At 39.5% G+C, this 25976-nt stretch overlaps 2 non-coding genes across 2 annotated transcripts; one reads left to right on the top strand and one right to left on the bottom strand.

The window, feature by feature from the left end:
* Positions 1-5007: 5007 nt before the first annotated feature.
* TRNAP-AGG (transfer RNA proline (anticodon AGG)) lies at positions 5008-5079 on the bottom strand. The gene has a single exon. It is a non-coding gene; the product is annotated as a tRNA-Pro (tRNA).
* Positions 5080-20583: 15504 nt separating this feature from the next.
* Positions 20584-20655, top strand: TRNAA-UGC (transfer RNA alanine (anticodon UGC)). Its single transcript has one exon. It is a non-coding gene; the product is annotated as a tRNA-Ala (tRNA).
* Positions 20656-25976: the final 5321 nt, after the last annotated feature.

A 25976-nucleotide genomic window follows, 5' to 3' on the forward strand; every position in this document is an offset into this window, starting at 1 on the left:
CCTGGGATCTTAAAAACCAGATGGTGCCCAGTTACCATTTATTGAACATTTTTGATCAAAGATTCTATAACAACATCATGATCCAAAGGAGAGAACCATGAAAGACTGTATATAATTCTCCTGGAATCCAGATTTCTGGCTTTCATAGAGGTTGGGGCAACCTACATAGGCCATCGCCTTTGGGTGTCCTTCTGAACCTCGAGCCTTGAGAAAAAAACTGATTCCTGAAGCCACTTTCAGTCAAATAATTGTCCAGATAAACTAGCAAGACCATTTTGCTCTGGGCGTTGTGCTTTTTTTTTTTTTTTTGAAGAATTTGGTCTGTTTTGAGAAACTGATTGGAAAGATCGGTAAATAAACTTATGTTTAGGGTAAATCAGTAATCAGTTTAATCAGTCTTCAAGACAATGTTGTATGCAATACCTGTCTAATGGTTGTAATCAAACAGTTACCCTCTTGCTATACAGAAAATTATGTAACTTAAAGAAATCATGTTCTCAGAGGAGGTCGACCTCATGGCTCAGACTCCATTTTGTCTTAGACTCCATTTCTGCTTCTGAGTAAGCGACCCATGACTGCTAATAGGTAAACCAAGGAGAGGCAGCTTGCCCTCAGGGAAAACACTTAGTATGTTTTAGACAGATTAACTGGAGATCTCCAACAGGAGAAGTCCGTCCTGTATTATCTTGCTAATCATGGGTCCTTTAAGGGAAAGTTATTTGTCACATGTAAATTTTTCTATACCGTCTGTTTTCTCTAGACAAACTTTGAGGGCCCTTTATAGATATACTTTTGTGTGTGGTGGATCCAGCTGTACTAATTTAGATGACTCCCTTCTATGTAGCAGTGAATTTACATGGGCAATCTCTTATTTAGATTCTTGGTGAATGTGTGGGCAACGCACTTTGGGAACTTTAGGATTATCTTTAGATAGTCATAGTATATATGAAAAAGGTAATATTAATTTGTTACCCTTTGTAAAATGAGAGTCAGAAGAAAGCCCACTGATCCAAAACTCAGGATATGGTTGGTAAATTTAATTCCTACTTACTGTATATTTGAATTAGAGAAATCTTTAAGGAATTTATCGATCACTATGGGACAAACGGAAACCCTGGTTGCATTGTGGTTAAGTGCTACAGCTGCTAAGCAAAGAGTCAGCCGTTGGAATCAACCAGGCGCTCCTTGGAAACTCTATAGGGTTCTATTCTGTCCTATGAGTTGGAATCAACTCGACAGCACTGGGTTTGTGTTTTTTTGGTGTGGGACAAATAACATACAAAGTTGCTAGTGGGATGGAAACACAACAGTGATGTCTGACCTCATTAAGCCAAGATGACATGAGATAACAAAATTGCCTTAGATTTTTATTTATTGGTCCAAGAAAGTGTAATATGTGCTGTAGCAAATATCTCTTGTTACATTTAGATAAATGCCACAGGAGAAGAACAGGATATACGAACAGAATCGGATAGCAAGCTACTTGGTTACATACTGTAACACCCTTACAAACACCAGATTTATTTGCACTACTACAAGTAATATTCTTAGTCTATATCCTGATAGTATTAGGCATAATAAAACTTATCTTCTATTGTCTTACACACCTAAATGGCAAAAGAAGGCCTCAGGCTAAAATGTTGATGTACATTGAGTTTGCTCACTTTGGCAATGCGATTGATGTGAAGATTAATTGATGAAAACATCGCTCTTAGGGTCCTGGTGAAGAACCAGATGCTATCTGGTGGAAAACCAGCATCGTGAGTTTAAAGAACTTGCCATAGTCGCCATCTAGGAGCTCGACTAAGTCCAGGTATTGATTATCGATGTGTTATTTCCAATTTCAGATCAAAAGAAGGGAATGATTTAGGAAATAATATTGGAATCATCATTCCCTGTCCTTGAGCATAGAGAATGTGACCCAGCTGGAGTTGGGCTCACAGGACTCACAAGGACTCACAAGGACACATCACTTAGGCCCTGAGATAAAGACAATAGATAGAATAACCTTGGAAAATAACTTTTAGGGAAACTTTCACATAAGCCAGTACACAAAAGACTTTCCACTCTTATCTTTTTCTAGTCACATACAGTGAATAGAAATTTGTTGAACCAACGAAGACTTTCCTGACTGCCGTTACAGAAACCTGTACCAATGATCGTTAAGAAAGGCAATTCAAAATGTAGGATAACAGTTTCTAGCCAATCTGTGAAAAGGTGAAGCTTTCAATGGTTTCAGCTATTTGTAATGTTAATATCTACTGATGACTCTGTAACCTTCCTTAGACTCTGGACAGACATAGCTGTGGCAGCATGCTTGTCCATTTTCCCATTCTTGTTTATTCTGTAATATTCTCTGGACTCGGGCAGACATGGCTGTGAAACGTGCTTGTGCGTTTTCCCATTCTTGCTTACTCTGTGATACCTCCTTGGACTTGGGCAGACATTAGCTCTGGCAGCATGTTGGTCTGCTTCTCAGCCTTTGCCTTTTTGAATATATGCCGAATACAGCTTTCTTTTTGCTTTACTAAACTTTGTGATGTTTTTTCCCCTACAACAACAGAAAAACCTTTCCCTGCATCTTCACATGTGCCTGCCTCCTTTCGATGTTAACCGAGGTTTCCAGTAAATGTTTTAATTAAAGACTTAAAATAAGGAGGAAAATGGAGTGAGGAAATACAGGAAAATTGATATTATGGAATATCAATTGGGAATATGTTGATTCTGCCTATTTCTTTTACTTTTGTTTTAGGAAGGCTTCTAATTTCCTTAAATCTTCGTTCCCTTGTTCAGCGTCTAAGTCACTTACTTCTCTAAAAAGACTCGGAATCACCACCTGTCTATTGCTCTGCTTTGACCGAGCACCAGTAGAGAAATCAGTGGGCATATGATAAGCTTCTGTACTTTCGCTCAGTCCTTTGGCCCAGAAAACACAAGGCACTAAAGAAAACTGTCCGCGGGAACCTTCCCCCGCCCCTTTTTCTGTCTTCCTGTTTCTTTAATACAAATGGGAGCCAAGAACCACCTGTTAATGTGCACGCTTTTGATTCGGGCGATTCAAGTGTTGCCGTTGAAATCCCGTTCTTCGTTTCTCCCCTTTCTGAACGTCTTCTTTCTTTTGTCACAGACACATTAGGGGAAGTAGAGGCTCACAGCCTACGAATGGACGAGCATTCAAGGCAAGCCACAGGGTTGTTTTTGCTTTCTATGTGTTCAGGAATGGCATGGGAAAATACTAGAAGAACTAAATCTGTATGCCTTCAAAAAAAAAAAAAAAAAAAAAAAAGAGGCGGCAGTCGAGTAGATTCCAACTCATAGTGACACTATAGGACACGACAGAATTGCCGTCCTAGTGTTTCCAAGAACCTGCCATTGGCCTTCTTCTTAGTAGCCCAGTTCTTAACTACTCTACTATTCCAGGGCTCCATACCTTAATCGATGGGTTTAAATAGTGTTACGTCAGAGAAAAATCCCGGAGATGCCAGGGATCGAAGCTTGGACCTCATGTATACAAAGCATATGGTCTACCAAAGAGCTACATCCCCCGTCTGGGAATCCATTTCTTAAACGTTATCTACACTTTTTTTTTTTTTTACTCTTAGTTCTATTACAATCCTAAGGCCTTGGAATACAACTCTTGCATTAAAAAAAGGATAATAACTCATTGGGGGAGAGTAAGTGGGAGTATGTAGTAAGGTGTATATAAGTTTATATGTGAGAGACTGACTTGATTTGTAAACTTTCACTTAAAGCACAATAAAAATTATTTAAAAAACAGAAGGGATAATAATTATGTACACGAAAACAAATCTGCCGAAATCCGGGATTGCAAGGGACCTTTAGATCTTGAGGCTAAGGCTCTCTCAAATGAGCTATTTCTGCCGATTTGGGACATGATTTTTAGATATACCTTTACAGTATTGTTTAACCTTTTCATTTACAAAACTCTCCCCCATCTCCAAGGCTAGAGGGGGCAGAGTTGGGTATTTCACTTCCTCCACGTGAAAGGCTAGAGTGGGCTGTGGTTGGGTATACTCCTTCTTCCACAAGGGTTAAAAAAAAAAAAAACCTAAACCCAATGCCATCAAGGCAGTTTGAACCCATAGCCACTCTACCGGACAGAGTAGAACTGCCCCATAGAGTCTCCAAGAGGCGCCTGGCGGATCCGAACTGCTGACCGTTTGTTTAGTAGCCACAGCACTTAACCATTACGCCACCAAGGCTTCCCCACACTGGCAAGGATCTCATAAAATCCTTGTTGGTTAGGCTATGATAAACTAGTTTCCCTTGAGGACGGAACTGTCTCATAGGGTATCCTATATAAGACAGGGTACAATTTCCCCTATAGAGTCTCCACGGCTGTAAGCTTTACAGAGACAGAAAGATAAGAGCAAAATAAACTCAAATCAAGCAGAAGGAAGGAAACAGTAAAAATAAGAGCAGAAATAAATTAAATTGAAAATAAACAAAATGGAGAAAATCAATGAAAGAATAAGTTGGTTCTTTCAAAAGATGAATAAATTAAGAAACTTCTAGCAAGACTGACAAAAACTAACCAAAAAAAAAAAATTTTTTTTAAAGGGGGTGGGGGAGGAAAACACAAAGTATCAGAATCAGGAGCTATTTCTGTTGCTCTGAGGCATGATTTTTAGATACACCTTCAAAGTATTTTTTAGCCTTTTCAGTTACAAAACTCTCCCTCACCTCAAGGCTAGAGGGGGCTTAGCTGGGTATTTCCGTTCCTCCTTGTGAAAAGCTAGAGTAGGCTGCAGTTGGGTGTTTCTCTTCTTCCACACGGGTTAAAAAAAAAAAAATGATCTGATAAAATCCTTGTTGGTTAAAAAAACAAACAGACTGCCGTCGAGTCGAGTTCAACTCGTAGCGACTGTATAGGACAGAGTAGAACTGCCCAATACAGTTTCCAAGGAGCGCCTGCGGATTCGAACCATCGAGCTCTACGATTCGCAGCTGTAGCACTTACAACTACGTCACCAGAGTTTTCAAAACGGGCTCGTCCGGGATTTGAACCCGGGACCTCTCGCACCCTAAGCGAGAATCATACCCCTAGACCAACGAGCCACATGGTTTCATTTCTCAGGCTCTGATAAAGTAGTTTCCCTTGAGGGCGGGCCATTGTGAAGAAAAAGAGGACTATTTTAAAATGGTAACTTTTCCCCCTCCCTTTGCAGGAAAAACCAGGGGATTTTTCTCTGAAGGTGTTGCTCCTCAAGGTTGTTGTTAGGTGCCGTCGAGTCGATTTCTACTCATAGCGATCCTAGCACAACAGAACGAAACACTACCCGGTCCTGAGCCATCCTTAAAATCGTTGTTATGCTTGAGCTCATTGTTGCAGCCACTGTGTCAATCCACTTCCTTGAGGGTCTTCCTCTTTTCCGCTGACCCTGTACTTTGCCAAGCACGATGTCCTTCTCCAAGGACTGATCCCTCCTGACAACGTGTCCAAAGTATGTAAGACGCAGTTTCGCCATACTTTCCTCTAAGGAGCATTCTGGCTGTACTTCTTCCAAGACAGATTTGTTCGTTCTTTTGGAAGTCGATGGTATATTCAATATTCTTCACCAACTCCACAATTTAAAGGCGTGAATTCTTCTTTGGTCTTCCTTATTCACTGTCCAGCTTTCATGCGTATATGATGCGATTGAAAATACCATGGCTTGGGTCAAAAAGATTGAAGATGTTAAGGATTTCATTTTACTTGGATACACAATCAATAGCCACGGAAGCAGCAGTCAAGAAATCAAAAGACGCATCGCATCGGGTAAATCTGCTGCAAAGGACCTCTTCCGAGTGTTGAAGAGCAAAGATGTCACCTTGAAGACTAAGGTGCGCCTGACCCCCCCCCCAAAAAAATGTGGTTACAGGCATGATCTCTTTCAATCTTTACAGCATCTGTTTTTACATTGTAATCATTGGCCTCGTTTTTAAGATATTGAATGGAGGCTAATTACATTTTGGTAATTGCCCTGTGTCTCCCACCTCAACAGAATATAAAGGAATTCTTGCTTATTTAGGCAATAAAACACTCTATGATACTCTGTCCAATCAAGTATTTCTTAAATAAAATGCCATCGTCTGAGCTGAGATGAGCTGTATGACCTAGTGGATAAAGTATCTGCTCCCCAATTTCTGTACAGTCAACGTCCCTATCCTCATGTCGATTCTCACTTTGTACACTTTTCCTTTTGCAACTTGATGCAGTTCTGAGGTTGGAGCACCGTAGGTTATTTTCTCCTGACAGTGTCCAGGAGTTTCCAGTGGAAAACAGACACCGTGAAACCAAAACATTGTGAAAATAAGAAAAAAAAATCAAAACAACAAACACACACACATTACCTGTTATCCCTAATAAAGAATGTGAAGAAAGAGGTTGATGTTAGAGTGAGAAATATGGAATGTCCACGAATGAGTCTTGATGACTTCACTGCCACTTGCGGTCATTGTTCAGAATTCTAGTTTCCTTCTTAAAAGTTCAGCAGAATTTTTCATATAGAAATATTTATTTTTGTTCTTTCCTCAAACAGAATTAATTTGAGATTTGGACATTTCAAACAGGGGTGTAAGGCTGTAGGGATGTTTTTTTAGGAAGAAAATTCAAGATGTTCTCAAAATTGTTTAAAAGTTCGATGATGTTCAACAGGTTTCCTTATTCCAACAATTTAATAATGGGGTGAGCTCAAGATACAAACCCAGGTTTTTTTAATCACAAAATTTTTCTTGCATACACCACACCCACGTATATACACTCATACCAATTAATGATTCTTTTTCTACAGGACTTTAAACATTTCTTGCAATTAAAACCATCCCTTCTCCCCCACCTCCCCATACATAACATGAAAGAAGAAAAGACTCATAAGTGTAACCAAAATGCATTTCCTTTAACTCGATTCTGATTCATAGCAACTCTATAGGACAGGGCAGAACTGTCTCATAGGGTTTCCCCTATAAGAGAGGATACAATTGCCCCTATAAAACCTCCACTGCTGTAATCTTTATGGAACCTGACTAACACCTCTTTCTCCCTGGAAGCCGCTGGTGGGTTCGAACTGCTGATCTTTCTGTTAGTAGCCAAGCACTTTATAAGTACAACATCATGTACTACATTAGAATTTCTTACCCCACAATTTCCAGAGTAGAACCATCCCATAGGGTTTTCTAGGCTGCAATATTCACAGAAGCAGATTTCCAGGTCCTCCTTCTGAAGAGCAGCTAGATAGGTTGAACCACAGACCTTTAGGTTAGCAGCTTAGCTGGTAACCATTGTGCCACCAGGGCTCCTAATTTTTTTTTTTTAATTTTGAATAAAATATGCAACACTTCATGGGAGACCATAGTAATGTGTAAATAAAGGAGAGGATGACAAAAATATGTATGTACACAACCTGGTTGAATTTGCTAAAATCAGTAAAAAGTGTACTGACAATATAGAAATACATAAATCATTAAAAAAAAGTTCTCTTCTGGATGAATTTACTGCATTTATTTACTACATTTAGTTCTATTACAATCCCAAAGTCTTGGGTTCAATCGTTATATAAGAAAAGGGATAGTAATAATAATGCAAAGATAAACAAAACTGCCAAACCCAGGATTGAAGAAGGGACTGTAGATTTAACAGGCTAACACTCTCCAAACTGAGCTATTTCAGATGTTGAGGAAAGGATTTTTAGTTACCCTTTCAAAGTACCTTTTAACCTTTTTACTTACAAGGTTCATGTATTTTTAAGTGCTGAACCTCATTCAATATTATCTACTCACTCACCGAAAATTTTATGGGCTGTGTTGCCACCCATGCCTGAAAAATGCGATCCAATTATTGGGAACGTTTGATGGGTTGGTAGAGGAGGAGAAGGGTGACAAAGGAGAGAAAAAGGTAAAACGGGAAGAAGCTTCTCTACTTGGTAACGTCTGGCTGTTCCAGGCTCCAAGTGCTACTCAGAAAACTAATGGAATTTGAAATGAAATGAAAGAGTCTGTTTTTTCTCTCCTCTTTCAGTCCTTCTTTTTCAGTCTTGCTCTTCAGTGATACTGGAAAGGGGAACAGAGGATTATAGAGCATGCTAATGTGGTGGCCACCTTCTTGTTTTGGAGTGGAAATTGGGAAAAGTTTAAAGGTAATGATGTATCGAATAAGGTGTTTATTTCCATAAGAATCCGCAAAACATGTTCTGAAAAGGAGAAAAGGACAGAAATATTGGGAACTATAAAAAGCAGAGAAGTTGTTTGGTTTCCAATCTCCTTAAGGAAAGGACACATTCCCATTGAGCCTCATCTCCTTCACCACAGAAAGGTCATGAAGATCCACCTTGAAATATTACCTGCATTTCTGAGGAGTCTTTGCAGATCTGAATGTTGGCCAGAGAGAAACTCCACTGTTTCAAATCCCACTAGACCTCCCAATCTGGTTGCATTAGAACAAGCAAGACCAGAAGGAATAGGCTCACTTGTGCTCTGTTTTGTGGTTAACTGAGAAACAGAGAAAACAACTGAGAGAACAGTAAAGAGGTCCTCAGACAATCTGTTAACCATCTTTGTTAACAGATCCTTTTGTGTTCTGAGTTGGGCCTGTGTCAATTAAAAGACAGAAGACTGAGGACCTATCCATTGATTCCCTCCACCCATTCTGGGTCTGACTCCCCACCTCAGCCTCAGCTGGCAGTAATACTTCGGATCAATCACTATACGTGGAGGCACATCGTTCCCAAAATCCTCTGAGCCAGAAAATAGGGAAGGGTATCTCTCAAGGAATGCTTTCCAAACAGAAAGCTGAGAAAATCATTAGCTTCGGTGAAAGTAAAGGTATGACATACACAGCTCAGTTGGGACGGTGCTAGACTAAAGCTGTGAAAGTACCAGATTCTTTCCCAAGGTTGGAAATTTCCTCCATTTATGTCAAAATGATGTCTCTTAGACCTTTAGAAAACTTACTTGAGAAAGTGAGTGTTAACCGCCCCCCCAAAAAAGGTGTTTTTTGGGGGGTTTTAACACTCACTTTCTCAAGTAAATTTTCTAAAGGCCTAAGACTAGGAGAGCTGGAACTGCATGCCTCCAACCTTCTCTGCCTTCCCCAGGGTGATAAACAATAGGACTAAAGAGTTCAACTATTTATTGAGAAGTGAGAAATGTTTGAAAAGGGGTTGTCAGTTCTAGAGAACCTGCTGCAATTATCGCAAAGCCTTTTTTTTTTTTTCTGGCTTATATACTGTTTACAATTTTGTGATAAAAGAACATACAGTTGGTACAGTAGTTCAGGAGAAGAAGTCACTTGGAATACACAAAATCCTAGAGATACAGGTCTTGAGAAAATGAAACTTGTAGGTTAGACATCTACCATTTTTTACTTCAAAGTGAGCAAGGTCCTTGGGAAAACAAGAAGGGGCATTCTGGAAGGATTAATGAGGTTGGTTTATAGGGGGATATTTAATGATAAAATAAATGCGCAGAAGGAGCTCAGTCCAGGCTTTGGGGAATTGTTTAATTTTTATTACCACTATTTCAGTATTTTAAGCCTCTAAATGAAGATCTGCCTGGAATACTTTCTTCAATATCATATGGAGGATCTTGGATAAAGAGGCTTTGGACTCAAAGTAGAGATCATGAGCCATACACAAGTAAGCTGAAAGCATCAAAGTGAGAGAACAGATCTAACTTTGGCTTTCCTTGCCAACCCAACCCATAATGTTTTGCATTATCCAGGACTTCCTCCTATTTTCCAGTTCACTGATGGCACATTTTGATGATTTCCAGGGCTCTTTCACTTTATTCTTTCAAACATCTATATCCATAGAAAGCCTTACCATTATTATCGGTGGTTCTCAGGGTGAAGGGTGTTTGACAGCTTTGTTCGGTCATTGCTCTGCCATCCTGACTGCTTTTGACCTGTAGATCCTCCAGTCTGGAAAAAAAAAGTTAGTTCATTTAAAGCGGATGGAGTTTTGAAGATTCTCCCACCCATAAAATCCTTTGTGAGAATAATCCTAAAGTGATGGATAAAGATGGAGTTGTGAAACCAGAGCTAAGAGGACAAGATCAGAAGGTGTGATGTGACAGGAGCAATGAGAGTCAACTGGGAAAGGAATGCTGGCGGAGCACTGATTCAACTGGAAATGAAGTTCAATTAGCCAGCTCAACTAAAGCCGGTGTTTGCCGGTGGTCTAAGGAGCACTCCATTCAGAGTCATTATCAGTGTAATATACGTTGGAGACCTGTGATCTTCTGGGGATGCTCCTGGTGGAGGTAAGTAACTTTCAGTTAAAGTGTCTGCTGGCTAGTGGACCTTGGAGCCGACTACCGGAGTGGGAAGATCCTAGAACAGAAACTGTTATTCAGCCTACAATCTTCTTCTCGTGAAGCCGCTAGACACTACCCACATCAGTGATTTCAGAAAGATTGGAATTTAACCCAGTGGTCTCTTTCTAGGCAACTCTTAGGTTTTTTGTTTTTTGGGGGGCGTGGGGGTAGGAACACCACAGAAAAAAATATCAGTATGCTGTTATAAAAAGAGGAGTCATCAGGGAGCCATTCAGTTGGTGTAGCTCAGTTGTACAGCGCTTGCTTCGCATGCAAAAGTCTCTGGTTCAGTCACTGGCACCTCCACTTCACCTCTTAGCAACCCTCACCCTCTCATCTCTTTTATCATGTTTGCTCTGCTCACAGGAAAAGGAAGCTGGTGGTCCAACGGATTGTGTTTAATGTTCTTCCATTTCTACTTGTTGTGGCTTAGTATCTGCCAGGGCAGGACATCAGCAGAAGGAAAACAAGAAGGAAGAGAAAGAAAAGGAACCAGTCCTTACCCCAAAGCAAGAAGGCTTTCACCACAACAACCAGTCCATTAATATTGGGTTTTAGTTTTTTTTTTTTTTTTTTTTAGTTAGCATATCATGGAAGATCAGGGTAGAAAAACAAGGACAAAGAGAAAGGAGAACACTAAACGGCCCTACAAAAACTTCTTAATTTTTCTAATCGTCTGAGTAGTCATACCTGCTCAGTCAGACCAGAGGAAAGCTTGTAACTCCTTTTCTTCCCCTAGTGGCACAGTGGTTAAGAACTCAGCTGCTAACCACAAGATCGACAGTTCAAGCCCACCAGCAGCTCTTGGAAACCCTAGAGCACAGTTCTACTCTGTCCTATAGGGACGTTATGAGTCAGAATTGACTCAATCTCAGTGGGTTAAAACGGCCCTCTCTTAGGATCCTTGACAAAGCAGTCAATGGTGGATGCGTGATAAGAGGCCCTTGGACAACCCAAACTACAGCGATCAAGAAATGCGGAGACACTCAACAGGAACACTGAAATCGTAATTTCCAAATTCAGTCGGTGCTGTCTCTGGCCATAATAATTTAGTCTGAGAGGAGATTAGCTTTCAGGTCTTAAAAGTTTTTTGTGTGACTCTGGGTTTTAGCACAGCGGTTATTCTGGTTGAACGTCAAAGGACTTTCATTGAAGGTTTTCAAACACCAAGTTGTAGAAAACGTCCCACAGTGCGCACACGCCTAGGCCATTTAAAATAACACGAGCATTGGCGGGTACCGATTAAAATTCCTTCCATTCTACATTTCTTACTTTCATCTACAGAATTCCAGTTAATTGTCTTTAGAACTTTAAATAAAGTCACATAATGTGGTCACTTCATATCACACCAAATATTTCTGTGGGAGGTGTAGCCAAAGGGCTATGTACAGGGTTGATGAGAGAGGGTGCAGAGAAGAGTAAGAATAAATAGATGCCTCTCAATCGCTTATGTTTCCTAAAACAAACTCTCCATTGAAGCCAATCCAAGAAGCTTCTACTTCTTGCCAAATCAGAAATAAGGCACCAAGAAGGGGCTCCAACCTTCAATCTTCTGGCTCGGAATCAGAGGCCTTATCCATCAGGCCACAGGACCAATACATTAAAGAAGTAGTCCAAATCTGAAGGGAAAGTGTTGCTAGGGAGCATTCATTTCTGTTTTCAAAAGTTTAACTTTGAAATTGGAAGAAAACTTAACAACATTTGAAGAGGAATCAAGTAGCAACTGCAACCACTGAAAACAAGTACATAGAAGTAATAAACTGTGTGATGATCAGAAGTGATGTATTTCCTCGAGGGCACTCTCCACTAAGTCACTGATAATAATGATGTTTTTGGGTGGAGAAATAAGAGCCAAGAGGTAAACTCTTCAATAAAGGGGAGCAGATGACAGCATGAGGAGAAGAAGCTCCAAAGGCTGGTATGCCCTGACCTTTCCAGTCTCAAAGATGGCATTGCTCCAAGAAGAAAGGTCTGGAAGCTCAAACAAGAGCTCCTCCTGTCAGAAATACCCTTTTTTAACACCAGGAAAATGTTTTATTTTAGTCCATTCATAACATAGTTTTCAACAATTTAATCCTCTGTCAACAAGTAGAAGAATCACTTGATATGGAGGTGGGATGAGGTAGTGGGTCCCAAACCTCCTTTGGTTGGTTGTCCAGAGGTCTGCTGTGCCATTTGGTGACTTCCACAGTACTTCACATGGGGAGAAGAGAGCCACAATAGCTTGGAGGGGCCCTTCTCTCATTGAAATGCTAACCCCTCAGGTATTTCACTTAAAAGTCTTTCCCTAGTTCTCTTTGTATTGATCCAGAAATGAATCCAAGGCAATTTTGTGTGACCCACCCCAAACGGTGCTTTATATATTCATAGGGTAGGAGAGAAGAGAAATCCACAAATTCCTAAAATACAGCAATTACAAATTCTCTCAGTTTTCACATACCCTTGGTTCCTTGAAGTGTGGAGCTTTTTTTTTTTTTTTTTAGAAATAAACAATACTCTGTGTTTCCTCCCCAGAGAGATTAGTCTTTCCTTCACACCAAAACTTCCGCATTTGTTCCCAGATTCGCCATACCATATCTTCTCCAGGTTTAGGTCAAGACTAATGAATGATCTTGGATCATATTCTGGATGGTATGTCCTAATGTACATTAATTCATTAAGATAATTATCCTCCTTCTTTGGATATGGCAGCAAACAGTGAATAAAGACATGATGAAGGAAGAGGAAGAGGAGAAAGAAACTGAGAAGAAGTAGTGGCTCACACTGATAAGACAAGTTGGATCATTAAGAAAGGCAAGCCCAAGGATTAAGAAGATTAAGCCCAGGCTCTTTTACATCTCCATCATTATGGTATGTTCTTGCAGGTCTTCAAATGCTCTCCAATTCTTTTTTCCCGTTTCCCAAGGCTTCAAGAAAGATGTACAAGACAATGCAGAAAGATACGAAGAAGAGTAGCATTCGTGTCGCTTTTGGAAAAATAGGTGCGGGGGGAAATAAGAAACAAAGGGATAAAATCACAACATTTGGCAAGCAATGAAGTCCTCCACGTCTAGCTGTATGGTCAGAAACCCAGCAGTGCTTTCTCTAGGGGCCACCTCTCTGGTAGTTAAAATCTAAAGAGATAAAAGACAAAGACAGAAGGACGAGAAATGATCCGACCGACGACAGCAGCTCGTTCAAAAAAATATTCTTGCCAACAAAGAGAATTCGAGGAAAACTATCGGAACACTTGAAATATGAAACCAATTGGCCTCATATAATCAAAAAAACAAACCCGTTGCCATCGAGTTGATTCTGACTCATAGAGAACCTGTAGGACAGAGAAGAAGGCTCTCACAAGATTGCCAAAGAGTAGTTAGTGCGTTGCAACTGCAATATAGCTAGGAGCTCAGTAAAAAAGCATGGATAGACCTGGGTAGCTCAGTCGGCAAACATCGGACTTTCAATCTGAGAGTATAGGATTCAAATCCATGTTCAGCTGACGTGTATTCTACTCTCAATTATTTCTCTTACAAAAACGCTCTTTATTTTACCCTAGTTACTTCTCTTAGAAGCTTTGTGTCTTCACTCTCTCTTTTTTCCCTCTTTCCCCTACAGGAATCTGAAGAAAACCAGAACAGAAAAAGAAATAGTAGCCATTTCTACCTGTGTTTAAATCTTTAATGCAAATTTTTAGATAAGTCAAAACCGGTGCATATGGTTCTTATTTAACCTTCCTTTTTAGTTTTTTTTTTTTAGGGCAAGAACAGCCAAGAAGCCTTTTCAATGATTTAAAAGCTGTACATGCAGCATGTAAAAGTCATTGCAAAGAAGAATTTGTTGGAGTAGGGTTGGCTTAATCATTTCAAAGTGAGGGCAGATTTACATAACATTGAAGGGTAAAAGGAGTTGCCTTGAAGTCAGGCATTTGTAACCTGGGAACAGCCTGTATAAGTTGTCTACAAGGAACTCATTTCATATATATACCTATATAGTAAGGTAGAAATTAAAGAGGATTTTAAAAAGATATATCATGCAAACATTAATCAAAAGAAAACAGGAGTGGCTATATTTATACCAAATAATGTAAACTTCAGAACAAAGAATTAGCAGAGTCAGAAATAGACATCACTGAACAATACCAGGATCAATCCACCAAAAGGAGTAGGAAGTCCCCAACTTACAGCAGCATTCCGTTCTGATGACTTCTTTCTGAGTCGGTTCTGCTGTCAGTCGAATATCTCACTTTCTCTTTTTAGTTTTCATTATGATTGCCTTTTATTACCAGTATCTTTATAAATTAATCTTTATTTGTCTTGGGAGGTTGGAAAAAGTACATACGAACTTACAGATACCATGACATTAACAAATTACACACTGTATTATATATTACTAATGATAAGATTAAAAAAAAAAAGTTGTGCATTTCATTGTAACACGAATCGAATGTAAGTCAGGACTACCTGAATAGGAATGTTAAACGTATATGCACCAAACAACAGAGCTACAAAATATGTGAAGAAAAAACTGATTGAATTGAAAGGAGATGTAGAAAAATCCACAATCATAGTTGGAGACTTCAACCCCTATCTCTAAATAATTGAAAAGCACCTAAACAGAAAATCAACAAAGATATAAGAAAACTAAAACACTCCACCAACCAACCGGCTAAATCAACATTTATATAACACTTCACCAAACGGGACCAAAATACACATTCTTTTCAAGTCCCTATGGAACATGTATCAAAATACAGCATATAGTCTGGGCCATCAAACAAACATCAACAAATTTAAAAGAATTGAATCATACAGAGTGGGTTCTCTGGCCAAATGGAAACAAACTAAAAATCAGTCACAAAAAGATAAAACAAATCTTCCATCTTGGAAACTATGCAACACACTTCTATATAATGTGTAGGTCGAAGAGGAAGTCTCAAGGATATAAAAATGAAAATACAATATGTCAAAATTCGTGGGAAACAAGTAAAGCAGTACTGAGAAAGAATTTTGTAGTACTAAATGCATACAGAAGAAAAGAAAAAAAGCCTCATATCAGTTATCTAAGCTCTCATTTGAAGAACCTAAAAAATTTTAGAAAAACCCCACAATAAACCCAAATCAAGCAGAAGGAAGGAAACACTAAAAATAAGAGCAGAATTAAATTACATTAAAAACAATAGAGAATATCAATGAAACAATAAGTTGGTTCTTTGAAAAGATGTATAAAATTGACAAACTTCTAGCAAGACTCAGAAAAAAAAAAAAGTAAGAAAACCCAAAGTATCAACATCAGGAATGAAATGAGATATCACTTATAGACTCTGTAGACAACAAAGGAAATACCATAAACAATGCTACAAACATAAATTTGACAACTTAATTGAAATGGACCAGTTCCTCAAAAATCATCATAAACTACCACTACTCGCCCAGTATGAATATGTATTTTGAATAGCACTATAACTCTTAAGGATATTTGATTTAGGAATTTTAAAAATCCCACCACCCAAAAAAGAATATCTAGGTCCAGAAAGATTAATTAGAATAGTCCAACAATTATTTAAAGAGTTAACACAAACTATGTACAGTCTTTTCCAGGAGATGAAAGAGGAGGGAATACTTCCTAATTCATTTTATGAAGCCAGTATAACTCACCCCACCCGCACCTCTCAATAAATTGCCTGGAGAGAACAAGTGCATAACAAGAAAAAAAGAGCTAACAGATGAAATGACCACAATTCCTCTTTTGATAATGTGCTTTCTAAAACAAATAAATAATTGACCCCAGGAACACAACCAACCTGTGGCCAATCAGACTTGGAAGCCAGGCAGTCCTGACTACCTGCTATGGATATTTCCTTTGAAGAAGAAATTGAGAAGTAATGACATCCCAGATAGGAGTATTGGGAACAAACATCAAATTCTGTGTCTTCCTAAAGATGCTTTGATTCAACAGGAATACATATAGAGACATTTTTGAAACTATAAAGCATTGGAAAATTACCAACAGTGGAGTGGAAATTCCTAGAAGTTTACTGGTCATACAAAGCAAATGTGATAAGATGGTCCATGAAGAAACAGAGGTAGCGGCTATTCTTTACAAAGAAAGCATTCAGCATAGCTATGACCAATTCACTTTTATTTATAGTGGTCCTCGACTAACGACTGTGTCCCAGGTAAATTCTTACATAAGTCGAATACATTTTTTTTGTTTGTTTTTAGTTTTCATCACTGTTCCCTTTTATTATCAATATTTTTATAAATTTGTTCTTTATTTTCCGGGGTTGGCATGAGGATGATAACATAAACAACCTTGTATGTAGGACATATTACTAACGATAAGAAGTACAGAAAACAAAAACAAGGGCCTGTGGTAAGTGCGGTTCTTGGTAGCTCAAGTAGAACTTCGGTCCGAACTACCTGTATCTATTTTCCTTTTTGATAGGAAAACCTTTCGCTGCTGCTTCGCATGGGTCTGCCTCCTTTTGATGTCAACTGAGGTTTCCAATAAATGTTTTATTTAAAGATTTAAAATAACAGGGAAAATGGAGTGAGTGAGGAAATACAGGAAAATTGATACTATGGAATGTGTTGATTCTTCTACTTTCATATTAGGAAGGCTTCTAATTCCCTGACAAACTTCGTTACCTTGCCCAGAGTCCAAGCCACTCGCTCGCCTAAGAAGACTCAGGATCTACAGCCGTCCTTCTCTTGTTTTTAGACCGAGAACCGGTAGAGAAATCTGAGGGCATTAAGATGGGCTCCTCCGCTTGTGCTCCTTCCTTTGGCTCAGAAAACAAGGCACTAAAGAAAATTGTCGGCGCCCCCCAACCCCCTATCCCTTTTTCTCTCTTTAAAAATAGAACAAATGGGAGCCAAGGTGAAGCACCTGTTAATGTGCACGCTTTGGATTCCGGTGATTCAAGGGATTCCGTTGGGTTCCAGTTCTTCATTTCTCCCCTTTCTGAGAGTCTTCCTTCCTTTGCCACAGTGTCCTTAGAGGATGGAGAGGTTCACAGCCAATGAATGGAAGAGCACTGAAGGCAACCCACCGGGTTATGCTTTTACTTTCTATGTGTGCAGGAATGGAATGGAAAATGTTAGAACTAAATCTGTATTCCTTCAAGGAAAAAAAAAAAACAAAAAAAACGGTTGCCCTGGAATTGATTCCTACTTATAGTGACACTATAGGACGCGATAGAACTGCCCCATACTGTTTCAGAGAATATGCCGGTGACCTTTTGGTTAATAGCCCGATACTTAACTACCCCAGGGCTCCATTCCTTAAAAAATGCGTTTAAATAGTGTTGGATCAGAGAGAAACAGTGGAGGTGCCTGGCATCAAAACCGGGGCTTACTTACGTGCACAGCATACCCTCTACCACTGAGCTAACTTCCTCTCTCCGAATCTGTTTGTTGAAATTTAACCCTCCTAAGGTCTTGGAATGCAATCGTCATATTTAAAAAGGATGACAATAATTATGCATATGTAAACAAAACTGTCGGAACTCGGGGTTGAACCAGGGACACTTACATCTCCAGTCTAACACTCTCGCAACGGAACTATCTCAGCTGCCAGAGGTACAATCTTAATTATACCTCAAAGTACTGTGTAAAAGACTAGTGAGCTTTTAAACACAAATCTCATTCAACATTGTTTATTCACACACCCGAAATTATATGAAGTCTGTTGCCATCCATGTCTGAAAAATGTGATCCAGTTTTTGGAGACCGTAGATGGGTTGGTAGAGAAGTGCAAGCAATAGAAGGAAAAAGAGGAAGAAGCTTCTCTACTTGGTAACTTCAGGCTGTCCAGCTCTCCAAACACAGCTTAAGAAACTAAGGAAATCCCAAATGTAATGATCGAGCCTGTTCTTTCTCTCCTCTTTCAGTCCAGTCCTTTTTCTGTCTTGCTCTTTGGTGACACTGGAATGGGGAACAGAGGATTATTGAGCACATTAATGTGGTAGCAGACTTCTGGCTTCTGAGTAGAAAAGGGGAAACATTTAAAGGCAATTCATCAAATAATGTGTTTATTTCCATATGAATTCGCAAAACGTGTTTTCAAAGGGAGAAGAGAACGGAAATATGGGAACTGTAAAAAGCAGATGAGTGTGCGTGGTTTTGAACCCTCTCAAGGAATGGACGCACTCCCATTGAGCCACACCTCTCTCACAACTGAAAGATCATGAAGATCCTCCTTGAAATATTAGCTATATTTCTAAGAGGTCTTCGCAGGTCTGATAGTTGGCCAGGGAGAAACTCCACTGTTTCAAATCCCAGTGTACCTCCCAAGGTGGTTGCATCAGAACAAGCAAGACTAGAAGGAATAAGAGAAAGTGGAAAGATTGTGCTCACTTGAACTCCAGTTTTTGGTTAACTGAGGACCAAAAACTATACATACGTATAAAATTATGTCTATGTAAATGTATATATGTATGTATTTGTAGATACATATGTATGTATATGAATTGAAAGAAAGTAAAGATGTTCTCAGACAATCTGTTAACCATCTTTGTTGACGGGTCCTTTTGTGTTCTTAGTTTGTCCTGTGACAATGAAAAGACAGAAGGCTGAGGACATACACAGTGATTCCCTCCATGCCTTCCCCCTCTGCTTCACAGTCTCCTTCTCTGCTGGCAATAATATTTAGGATCAATCACCCCACGGGGCGGCACAAGGGTACCAAAGTTCATCAGAACAAGAACATAGGGAACGACATTTCTCTAGGAAAGCTTTCCAAACAGAAAGCTGAGAAAATTATTAGTGTCGTTGAAAGTAAAGGTGTGACAGAGATAGCTTACTTGGGAGAGTCCTAAAGGTCTAAAAGTCCCATGTCCTTTCCCAGGATTGGAAAGGCCCCAATTTCTGTCAATTCTAGGGAAACTGCTGGGCCTATCACAAAGCCATTTTTTCCTTATATGCCCTTTACAATCTTGTGGTAAAAGAAAGAGTGTACAGTTGGCACAGTAGTGCAGAATAACAAGTCACATGGAACACATAGAATCCTAGAGATACAGGTTTTGGGAGAAAGAAAATTTTAGGTTAGGCATCTATATAGGGATCTACCATCTGATACTTCAAAGTGAGCACGGTTCTTGGGAAAACAAGAACAGGCATTCTAGAAGGATTAATGAGGTTGGTTTGCAGATGGATATTTAAGGATAAAATGCCCAGAAGTTTTGGAGCATTGTCCAGGTTTCTGGAGGAATTATTTAATTTTAACACCAGTGAATACTTAACTTCAGTACTGTAAGTCTTTAAGTAGAGAACTGCCTGCAATATGTTCCTCAGTATCACATGGAGGATCCTGGATAAACAGGCTTTGGACTCACTGTACAGATCACCTGCCCTACAGGCTAAGCTGAAAGCATCCCAGTGAGAGAACAGCCCTTACTTACGTTCTTCGCTTGCCAGTCCAACCCTAACTGTTTAGTATTATTCAGGACCTCCTCCTATTTTCTGATTCATCCATGGCATATTTTGATGATTTCCAGGGTTCTTTGACTTTATTCTTCAAACATCTATATTTGCAGGAAGCTTTAACGTTATGTCAGTGAGTTCTTAGAAGGAAAGGAGTTTGACAGCTTTGCTTGGTTTTTACCACGCTTTTGCTGACTCTGCGTTTGACCTGTAGATTCCTCCAGTCTGGAAAAGAGTCACTTCATGTAAAGCTGATGGAGTTTTGAATTTTCCCCCACCATTAAAGTCATTTGTGGACATGATCCTCAAGGGAGGGATAGAGATGGAGGTGTGAAAGCAGAAGTAAGGACAAGCTCAGAAGGTGTGAAGTGACAGGAACAATGAGAGTCAGCTGGAATGGATGGGGACAGGGTACTGACCCAATTAGAAGTGAAATTCAATTAACCAGTTGCACTAAAGCCCGTGGCTGCCAGTGGTCTAAGGAGCAACGCATTCGAAGTCATTATCAGTGTGATATACATTAGAGAGATGTGATTTTCTTGGGACTTTCCTGGTGGAGGCAAGTAACTTTCATTTAAAGAGTCTGCTGGCGAGTGTACCTTGGAGAGGACTACCGGAGCGGAAAGATCCTAGAACCAGAAAAGGTTATTCAGACGACACTGCAGTTAACATTCTCCTTGTATCGCGGCTAGTCAGCATCCACATTACTGATTCCAGGAAGTGTGGAATTTAGCCCGTGGTCTTTTTCTAGGCAACTCTTCGAGGTTTTTTTTTTTTGGGGGGGGGGGTGGGTGGAAGGAAACCCACAGGAAAAACATCAGTATGCTTTTATCGAAAGAAAAGTCATCATCGAGCCAGTCAGTCTTCAGGGGGTGTAGCTCAGTGGTAGAGCGCGTGCTTTGCATGTACGAGGTCCCTGGTTCAATTCCTGGCACCTCCACTTCAACTTCTAGCAAACCCTCATCCTCTCATTTCTTTTATCATGTTTGCTCTGCTCATAGGATAAGGAAACCGATGGTCCAAGTAGCTGCTTTTAGTGTTCTTCCATTTCTACTTGTTGGGGCTTAGCACCTCCCAGGGCAGGGCGTCAGCAGAAGGAAGACAAGAAGAGAAAGAAAAGGAACCAGCCCTTTCCCCAAAGCAAGCAGACTTTTGCCACAGCAACTAATCCATTAATATTTGGTTTTAGTTAGTATATCATGGATAATCAAGGTAGAAAAACAAGGACGGAGAGAAAGGAGAAAAGGAAAGAGCCCTACAAAAACTCTTTAATCCTTTTAGTCATTTAAGCAGTCGTATCTGTTCAGTCAGACTAAAGTTTCCAGCTGATTTCCTTGCCCCTAGCGGCGCAGTGGTTAAGAGTTCACCTGCTAACCAAAAGGTAGACAGTTCCAGTCCACCAGCTGCTCCTTGGAAACCCTACGGGGCAGTTCTCTCTGTCCTATATGGACGTTAGGAGTCGTAACTGACTCAATCGCAATGGCTTAAAATGGTTCTCTATTGCCATCATTGACAGAGCAGTCGATGGCGGACGAGTGATTAGAGGTCATTGGACAACCCAAACCACAGCGCTCAAGAAACACGGAGATACTCAACACCAACCAACCAGAGGCCAAGCAGACTTGGAAGCCAGAAATTCTCTCTCCTGACTACCTGCTATGGATATTTTCGTCGGAGAAGAAAATTGAGAAGTAATGACATCCCATAAGGGAGTGCTGGGACTGAACATTAAATTCTGTGTCTTCCTAAAGACGCTTTGATTCAACAGGAATGCGTGCAGAGATAGAACGGTTATGAAACCATAAAGCATCAGAAAGTTACAAGCAGTGGACCAGACTGACCATGAAAGAACAGAGGAAGCAGCTATTCTTTACGTAGGAAGCATCCAGCATATCTGTGACTCATTCACCTTTTATTTGTCCCCAACTAATGATGGTGTCCGAAGTCAATTCTTACATAAGTCGAATACCTCATTTTTTGTTTTTTTTTTTTTGGTTTTCATTGTCATTTCCCTTTATTATCAGTGTTTTCATAAATTTGGTCTTTATTTTGCAGGGTTGGTATGAGAATGATAATATAAGTAACACTGTACATAGGACATATTACTAATGATAAGATGTACAAAAAAAAAAAAAGGACTGGTGGTAACAGATCATTTTAACTCAAATAGGACCTAAGCCGGAAATTCCCTGTATCTATTTTCCATTTTGACAAAAAAAAACCTTTCCCTGTTTCTTTACATGGGTATACCTCCTTTTGATCTTAGCTGAAGTTTCCAGTGAATGTTTTAAAGATTAAAATAAGGAGAAAAATAGAGTAAGTGAGGAAATACAGGAAAATTGATATTATGAGATATCAATTGGGAATGTGTTGATTCTAGTTATTTCTTATCCTTGCCATTAGGAAGGCTTCTAATTCCCTTACAGTCTTCGTTCCCTTGTCCAGGATCCAAGCCTCTCGTTCACCTAAAAAGACTCAGGACCTGCAGCCATCCATCTCTCATTTTTAGACAAGACACGGATAGAGAAGTCGGTGGGTATAAGATGGGCTCCTCTGCTTCGGCTTAGTCCTTTGACCCAGAAAACACAACGCACTAAAGAAAACTATCCGCGATCCCCTTCCCCACCCCTTTTTCTGTCTTTCTACCTCTTCAACAGTAGTACAAATGTGAGCCAAGGTAAACCACCAGTTAATGTGCACGCTTTTTTTTCAGGTGTTTCAAGTGATTTGGCTGGGAACCAGTTCTTTTTTACCCTTTCTGAACGTCTTCCTTCAGTTGTCACAGACACCTAAGTGGATATAGAGGCTCACAGCCTACAAATGGAAGAACATTCAAGGCAATCCACCGGGTTATGATGTTACTCTCTATGTATACAGGAATGGTGTGGAAAATACTAGAACTAAATCTGTATTCCTTCAGGATTGGATTGAGATAGTGTCCAATCAGAGAAAAAGGGTGGGGATGCCAGGGATGGAACCTGCGACCTCGTCCATACAAAGCATACACTCTATCACTGAGCTACACCCTCCTGGTGGATAATAATTAGTCACCTTTATTTAAATATAAGTGCTATTTTCTGAGCCGCTCCATCCCGGAAGTTAGCCCTAGTGCTGTTTAGTGTTAAGGGGAATCAGCAGCTGCTTTGGGCAGGAGGCACTCAGGAAAGAGTGGGCAATACTGATTCTTTAGGGTATAGGGCTTGAAAGTGAAGGCAGAGGATTGGAAACAAGTGTCAGATAAATAGCCACAGGACATTGTAATTGTGTCTTTTTTGAAAAACTTGACTGGTTAAAAGTCTCTGTCTTATAGGTGGCAAAGAATCAAGTCCCCATTGTCACTTCTTTTGATTTCCTCTAGATACCTTTTAACCTGGGGCACCAAATTATTAAAATTAATTCTTATCATTCCAGACTCTTCACTATACTTGCTATTAGCTCATCAGAATGTTAAACGCCACATTTAATGGAGGAAAGCCACACTCAGAAGAAATTCCCAGAGCAATGCACTCAGTATTTCATTTTAAGGGTTTTTTCTCCTCTGCCCTAGACATCCAGGTAACTCAGGAACCCTAAATATGGTCCAGAAGAGGAATTTGTAATGCATGAATGAAACAACAGCTTCAGGATGGAGGGATAGGTCAATTATAAGAGTAAAACAGAACATAAATAGACAGGATTTAAAAAGAAAATTTTAAAAAGTGTTCCCCAGAATGTCACCTGACCTGCAGAACTTGAGTGCACCAGCCCCTGCAACACCATGAGCCAGCAGGAATCTTCATCCTTCTGCCAGATCCATGTATTTGAGACTTGCCAGATCCCACAGTTGGATGAGTCATTTCCTTGAAGTAAATCTCTCTCTATAAATTTATATATATATTTCACTGATTTTGCTCTTTTAGACAACCCAGGCTAAGATATATATATATTTAGATCATTCACATTTCCAGTGATTATCAATATTGTTTAATTAGTATCTACTATTTTAGGATTTTTTTTTTTTTTTGGTAAATACTTTCTATTTGTTGCCCTTGTTCTTAGTTTCTTTCTTTTTTTTTTTTTTGCCTTCTCTAGTTTAATAGGGCATTTTATATGACTATTTTCTCTCCTCTCTTAGCGTATCAATTATACTGCATTTTAAAGTTTTGTTAGTGTTTGCCCTAGAGTTTGCAATATACATCTACAACTAATCTAAATCCATTTCCAAGTAGCACTATATCACTTCATGAGTAGTACAGGCATAACAGTATTCCAATTCTTCCATCACTTATAACATTGCTGTCATACATTTCACTTATTCTTAAGCTATATCAACCAATGTATCATTACTATTATTATTTTAAACCAATATTTATGTGTTAGATCTGTTAAGCATAAAAAAATTTAACATGAAAAATATCATGTAACACTTACTGGAAGACCTCAGCAATATGTAAGTAAATAAGAGGATCATAAAAATATGTATGTTCACAGCTTGACTGGAGTTGAAAAATTCAATAAATACTCTTATCAGTCATAATATAGATATTAATGTAATTTTTTCACCTAGCTGTCCCTTGGATGGCTGTACAGTGAAATCTGTGAGTCACAATTTGACAAGACTGCCATGTTTCTCCAGGTCTCGGAAGTGCTCCCCCTTTGAAAGACAGTGTACAGTCTTTCACCTTTATTATCGCTCCTTTTAGTGAAAAATATTTGAGTTTTCCTTCTCTGACAGATTCCCACCTTACACAGGAGCGGGCTATGGCAGGTTTTATTGTACTACACTCAGTTCTATTAGAATCCCAGAGCCCTGGGATGCAACCAGTATATAAGAAAGGGTATAACATCTATTCTGGAAAACTAGACACAACTGGTAAAACCCAGGAATGAAACACAGAGATCTAGATCTATCTCTCTCCCAACTAAGCTAATTCAGATTATGTAATTTAGCCAGTCTTTCAAAATATCACTTAACTTTTTGTTGGCAGGGCCATTGTGTATTTAAATACCTAATCCTAACTTATTCAGTATTTTCCATTCACTCACCCAAAATTGTGTGGCTGTTTGTTGTCCATGTCTGAAAACAGGATTCAATTTTTGGAGACACTGGATAGGTGGGTACATGAGGAGAAAGGCATAAATGGGAGGAATAAGTAAAACTGGAAAAAACTTTTCTGCTTGGTAACCTCCTGCTGTTCCACGCTCCAAACACTGCTTAGATAACCAAGGGAATTCCAAATGAAATAATCAAGGCTATTTTTTCTATCTTCTTTCAGTCTGTATTTTTCTGTCTTACTCTTCAGTGACACTGGAAAAGGAAACATAGGATTATTGTTCACATTAATGTTGGGGCAAGATTTTTGCTTCTGACTGAGAAATCCTGAGCAAGTCAATTTTGTTTTCTCTATTTTCTTCCTTTTTCCTTGTTGTCCTTGTGCTGACACAGCTGCCCTGGGTGGTGAAGAGACACAGAGAGTAGAAACAGGGAGACATTTCAGGGCAATCCATCAAATAATGTGTTTTTTTCTATGTGAGTACACAAAATGTGTTTTTAAAAGGAGAAAAATACAGAATTTTTGGAAATTGTACAAAAGCCTGTATGGTTTTGAACCCTCTCAAGGAAAAGACAAATTCCTATTGAGCCACACCTCTCTCGTGACAGAGGCATCATGAAGATCCTCCTTGAAAATTAGCCACATTTGTAAGAGGTCTTAGAAGAATCCACAGTTTGCAAGAGCCAAAATCTACTCTTTCAAATCCCACACATCCCAGAAAATCTTAGTAAACATAAAGATGAAGTGAACTACTTAAAATAACTAAGTGAATAGCAATGTAAACCTTAAGGATTTTTATCTTTTGTTTATAGCCATAACCTCAGGCTGGGAATAGTGCCTGGCAATGGTGACTCAATAATGATGATTTATTGAATGACGGACACCTTGAATTTCGCCTCCACTTAACACTCTCCCATCTCAGAAACTTACGAACTTAATCAAGCCCCACTTGTTACCAGGTTGGTAACTAATTCAAACAGGGCTTGCAGGACTGCTAACTTATAAATCTTATGACAAAAGCACTTAGGCATCCTAAAGCCATTATCTAGACAAAGAGAAGTTACCTGCACAAACTCTACCTCACAGCCTAGCTCTGAAAAATGCAAATTCGTGAGAGATAAAGAGACACAGACAGAGATGGGTAGAGTGATCAGCACCCACAACACCACCCACAACACACTACATGCCAATGCTTATACACCTATTCCAAGGCCACACTGGGGAAAGA

The sequence above is a fragment of the Elephas maximus genome, chromosome 1 (assembly GCF_024166365.1).
Source record: "Elephas maximus indicus isolate mEleMax1 chromosome 1, mEleMax1 primary haplotype, whole genome shotgun sequence".
NCBI classification, from domain to species: Eukaryota; Metazoa; Chordata; class Mammalia; order Proboscidea; family Elephantidae; genus Elephas; species Elephas maximus.